The 5675-nt window shown below is 44.4% G+C and overlaps 1 long non-coding RNA gene across 2 annotated transcripts in view; it reads right to left on the reverse strand.

Moving 5' to 3' along the window:
- LOC102027954 overlaps positions 1-5442 on the reverse strand; it is a 9495-nt gene extending 4053 nt beyond the window's left edge. The window contains exons 1-3 of one of the 2 annotated variants that reach the window (XR_001232831.1): positions 5337-5442; positions 5063-5210; positions 3299-3449 (exon numbers count right to left, since the gene is read on the reverse strand). This is a non-coding gene — a long non-coding RNA (uncharacterized LOC102027954). Of the gene's footprint in view, positions 1-3079; positions 3450-5062; positions 5211-5336 lie in introns of those variants that run through there. The other variant, XR_259922.1, reaches the window with a different exon arrangement.
- Positions 5443-5675: the final 233 nt, after the last annotated feature.

Raw genomic sequence — 5675 nt, forward strand, 5'->3', positions numbered from 1 at the left:
ATAGATAGATAGTACTCAGAGAAAATAGAGTAAGTGTGTTACCAGATTTGGGGGTGCCGGAGCTTCATTCCAGAGGTGGTTTCTAGGTTCTTTCTGTCCTGAGCAAAGAATTAGTCAAGACAAGCACACGTACCCTCAACAAGAGAGAGCAGGGTACCATGAAGGGAACAGCACCATTGAGTTCACTGGTAACTGTCCTTTTTCTGTTTCCCTGCTGAGGTGGGCTCTGATCTAGACTATCCTATCGGAAACCTACTCTAGTTCTCCATAGATGTCTGTGTGCAGGGCTTTGCGAACTGTTCTGCACATGTGTCCTAGGATTTTGTGACTAACGGGCTACGCCTACTTGCCCAGATAATCTTAGCCACACCACAACCTCCTACCTCATAGGCCCTCAAGAGAGAGGAGCACTGAGGCCTGGGGTATATTCCCCAATCTCAGGCCATAGTGCTTTTCTCCGTAGTCTCCTCTCTGTAGTCTTAGAGATATCCTGTCGTTCTATCCAGGGTGACAGGTCCTGAGAACGAGGTGCCCGTGAATAATAAGAAAAAGTAAGAGAGACAAGGAAAAACAAGAGAGGCAAAAGTCTGGGATCAGGGGGCTTGCGGCCTCTCAGACTGCAGCCCCAATTACCAATCTGTCACCTTTTATTGAGCGAGAACCAAGGATGTAGCTAGTACAAATGGGTGGATACCAAATGTTTTAGTAATTAAAGCATTATCCTTCTCCAATTCTGCCTCTTATGCTGCTGGCAACAATCCCCTGGTGGGCCTCCCACACCCAGCACCACGCTCAGTCAGTTCACCTGGGGGTTATAAGTGGCCCACCAGTTATCAATCCACTACAATCACAGTCCTTACTTCCCATTAATCTTTACATGGCAAGACTAAAAAATAGGGATCTCCTGCAAATCAAATACACTCTTATCTTTAGGTAAAAGGTTTCAGGGTCTTCAGTGCTTTCTAATCAAAGAATGTCCTTCTCCACAGTGTCTTTTAGGGTGGGTGATCTTGAGATTGGAGATTAGGGTGCAGAAAAGCTGGCTGGGGAAGTACACATGACCTAGTAATTACAATATCCCAGAACATATGCACAGAACAGTTCCCTAAGCTCTGCACATGGACCTCTCAGCAGGATTTGAGCAGATCTTCAATAGGCTGGCCTAAGCCGGGTATGGTGGAGCACACCTGTAATCCCAGCACTCGGGAGGCTGAGGCAGGAGGATCATTGCGAGTTTGAGACCAGCCTGGGCTATAAAGTGAGCTCAAGGCCAGCCTGAACTGCACAGCGAGACCCTGTCTCAAAAAAGACCAAAAAAAAAAATAGGATAGCCTAGACCTGATGTCAGTCTGAGGCGCTGGATCTCAGCAGCACCTCCGGATCCATAGGTACAAGTTCTTTCAGGTTTCCCCAAGATTTAGAGAACATATAAAGATGCAGACGCCAGGAGGAGCTCACTGTTGTGACTTTCCCCTGGTGGCCTGTCCTGCTTCCTTCAGAGGGTCACTTTATCTTGCTTTTTCTCCTTTTACTTGGCCCAACCTCATTCTGCAAAGCCAGTTTCTTCCTCGTTGTTTACTTTTATTTTTTCAAATAAACTTTGTCACAGCTTTTTGCTCATTGTGTCCACTTTTTTTGTTCGAGACAGGAAGAACCTCAAATCCAACTCCTGAGGGAGAAGTGAGAAATCCAGAGCCCAGGTACGTTTAATTGGCAAGCCACTTTTAGACGGAGCTACCGGATAACAATCTGAGGCTGCCTGTGGCTGCACACAGCTGTAATTCCAGCATTTGGGAGGCTGAGGCAGGAGGATTGCTATGAGTTTAAGGCCAGCCTGGGCTACACAGTAAGTTCAAGGCAAGCTTGAACTACATAGTAAGACCCTGTCTCAAAAACAAACAAACAAAACAAAACAAAACAACCAAGATGGGTGACCTAAGATGTTTTCCTAAAAACACTCTTGGCTTTTGTTTCTATTTTTAAGATAACATTGAAAAAACACCATATTGAAAAATTGTAACACTGTACTAAAAACTTGGGTTGAGAAGGATATGTGCCTTAGATATCATAAACATCAAGTAAAAACTGCGAGCCAATGTTATATATGGTGTGTCAACACATGCAAAGGAATCAAAGCATGCATACAAATAATTTATGTCAAATTCCTAGAGCTGCTCTGGCGAGGGAGTACACCCAAACAGAGCAAAGAGCCAGACCCAGACACAGCACTGGGGCCTGATAAGGCAGAGTGATAAGGGCAGCAGACATACTACTCTCAACAGTTTTGTGTGTTCACTTTTTCCTCTCTAATTTGTTAGTACATGTTTGCAATATGCAGTAAATACATTCATCCTGGGGAATTAGTACATACGACCCTCCTTTTGATGCTGTTCACTACCCCCAGCACCCCCATGGCCATCCTCATCTAACCTTCCCATCTTCAAAAACACTCTCTGAATCTGCTTCAGTCTCTGTCTCAGATCGCTCCCCTTTACCTTATCAACTAGGTTAATTTACGGATTTCTGTATCTTTGAGGGATTATGAGAAAAACAAAGCCTAGAAACTAAAAGATGAGGAGCTCAGATACGAATAACCTTGAACAGACACGTCCTGAAGTTGCTGTCTTCTTAAAGGCACAACTTTAAAATCACAATTTTTCTTGTCTCCTTTTACCTGTCTTTCTTTCTTCTGTGCTACCTTAGTTTAGACAAAATTCAGTCCTCTGCACAGCACAATCTGCAGGCAGTGTCAAGGAGAGTGGGAGATCTGCTCTGTCAATGCTATTCTCTGACCATAACTAGAAATACAAGGGATGACTCTGCTGCTAAAAAGGCGGCCAGGAAGAACTAGGCAGGACCTCAGAACCAGACAAGCATGGCGGCACATGCTTGTGGTCATAGCACTTGGCTGGCTGAAGTGGGGCGATCCTCTGAGCCCATGAGTTCATGAGCCGTCTTGGCGACATATGGAGATCCTGTTTCCAAACAAAAACAAGTCTATAAAGCTTAAGGAAAAGCTGGATATCAGTGGTATCGTAGGCCCAAAACACTAGGAAGGACAGGCAAGGAGACAACCAAGTAGCAAGTCAAGACATATTGGAATGGACCGATAATGAAGGAATCAAATTTCAACTGGATGAGTTCAGCCACAAGTAAAAGAACATTTAACAGTAAGGGCAATAAAGATACTCAAGAGTCACAAGAAGCCCGGAAGTAGGTGGTTTTAGGCTGGCTCAGTGACTCAGCAATAACACCAAAATGCCAAGCTCCTTCTAACTTTTCGCTCTGATCCTCTCACCGTTGCTCTTGCAGTGTCAGTTGTCATCCTTGGCCTTGATGTCCTATTCCACAGCTCACATCACTTCAGAGTAGATAGGAGTAGGGCAAGTGGCAATGGTTCTTTTCAAACAGGGAGCAAAATCCTTCCTCCAAATTCCAGCAGATTAATGCTGAAAAAAAAAAACAAATTCCAGCAGATTAGCTGGGCATGGTGGCGCTCGACTGTAATCCCAGCACTTGGAAGGGTGAGGCAGGAGGATCTCCGCAAGTCTGAGGCCAGCATGGGTTATATCATGAGTTCAAAGCTAGCCTGAACTACATAACAAGACTCCCTCTCAAAAAAAAAAAAAAAAAAATTCCAGCAGATTTTCCTTACATGTTATTTTCACCAGAATGAGTCCCATATTGTAGAAGGCAAAATAGTGCCTTCAAAGATGTTCACATTCCAGACCCCTGGAACCTGTGACTATGTTACCTTACATGGCAACAGCGGCTTAGTGATCAAGGGTGTGAACTTTGAGATGGTAGGTTCTCCTGGCTTGTCTAATGTGCTCAGTCTAAGAACATCAGCCCAGCTGAGGGAGAGAGAGAGCAGAATAAGAAGGGTTTGTTACTGATTCTGAGATGTAGACGCCCATGTGTACAGACCAGAGAAAGACTGCTAGGAACTCACAGAGGCCGCTGCCTCACAGCCTGCAAGAAAAGTGAGACCTCAGTTCTACGGCCTCAAGAAACTGAAACCTGCCAACATCTGAAAGAGCAAGGAAACCAAATCTGCCCTAGAGTCCCCAGAAAGGAACACAGCTCTGTGGACATCTCAATTTTAGCCAATTTAGACCCATCCTGGACATGGAACCAACATAACTATAAGAAATAAAACTGTGTTGTTTTAAGCTAAAATTGTGGTGATTTGTTACAGCAGAAATAGAGAATTAGTACACATGCTTACCACTAAAGCCAGTGATGACAAAGGAGTTGGATAATCATGGTTGCCTTAGACTAATTGGGTATTATCTTCTAGGACTGAGGGGCAGACCAAATGACGTGAGTGTACAATCAAATATCCAAAGGAAGAATGAGGGCAAATTGGGAAAGGGTTAGGAATGAACAAGAAATATGGTGGTGAGTGTTGGAGACAGCAGGTAAGCTCCAGGACAGCCACGCCAGTTGTTTTCAGCTGTCTTCTGTTCTACTTGGCTTGGTTGTTAAACACTTTGACTATTACCCATGGCTACAGCTAGGTGGCTATGCTAAGGGGACCTGAGACCCCCCCATTACATCAGGACCCAGTGTGAGAGTGGGTATACAGGTTCTCAGCCTCTGGCTGAGCTTCTAGAGCTTAAATCTGGAGAATTCTATTCACCGTACTTCATCAAATTTGAGATGCCTTTGGTTATATGATACATTTTTATTTTATGAAAAAATATGCTGTGAAATAAAGAACAACATGATATCAGTTATAACCTCAGTGTTAAATATGATGTGAAAATGAGAATAAGTATGCACATTAGAACACACCAAAAATGATACACATTTTCTACCATTGGTGAATGAGTACAGTTTAAAAAGGCTGGGTACGCACTAGTTTCCAGGAAACCACAGACCCAGGTTGGAAGGGGAACACTTGCTCGTGGAGCTCCTAGAAGCCAACCTGAGGGATGCAGTCTCCCTGCAGCAGGCAATGGGCAGTCACCAAAGGCTTCCTAGCATGGCGCCTTAGTCACTTTCCCCATTGCTGAGACTCAGTACCTGCCATCCACAGAGTAAAGGAGGTGAGGTTTACCTTGGCTCACAGTTTGCAGAGGTCTCGGTCCATAGTCAGAGGGCTCCAAGGCAGGACGGGGTAGCCGAGGGGCACAGCATAGGAGAAGGTGCCACCGATGGAAGACCAGAAGCGGAGAGTTGGGGAGGAGCCAGGAAGGGAGATGTACCTGTTAGGGACACATCCACAGTGTGACCTAGCTCTTCCTAGCAGACCCCACCTACTAGCAGCAAGTCAATTATATTGCTCCCATGATCCCACCCCTGCCTCTGAATGGCATGGTCAGCTCACTCACCTCTGCCCCAAAGAACGCACTCAAAGGAAAGCCTCTCTCCTTTTCTTCCTTCCTTCCTTTCTTTCTTTCTTTCTTTCTTTCTTTCTTTTTCTTTCATTTCTTTCTTTCTTTCTTTTCTTTCTTTCTTCCTTCCTTTCTTCCTTTCTTTTTTTCTTTCATTTCTTTCTTTCTTTTCTTTCTTTCTTTCTTCCTTCCTTTCTTTCTTTTCTTCCTCTCTCTTCTTCCTCTGTCTTCAATTGTAACCTCAATGTTAAGTACAATGTGAAAGAAACCATAACTTTATTATTTTATTTTATTGTCTTTTTGAAACAGGGTCTCGCTATGCAGTTCAGGTTGGCC

The sequence above is a fragment of the Chinchilla lanigera genome, unplaced genomic scaffold (assembly GCF_000276665.1).
Source record: "Chinchilla lanigera isolate Chin_1 unplaced genomic scaffold, ChiLan1.0 scaffold00010, whole genome shotgun sequence".
NCBI classification, from domain to species: Eukaryota; Metazoa; Chordata; class Mammalia; order Rodentia; family Chinchillidae; genus Chinchilla; species Chinchilla lanigera.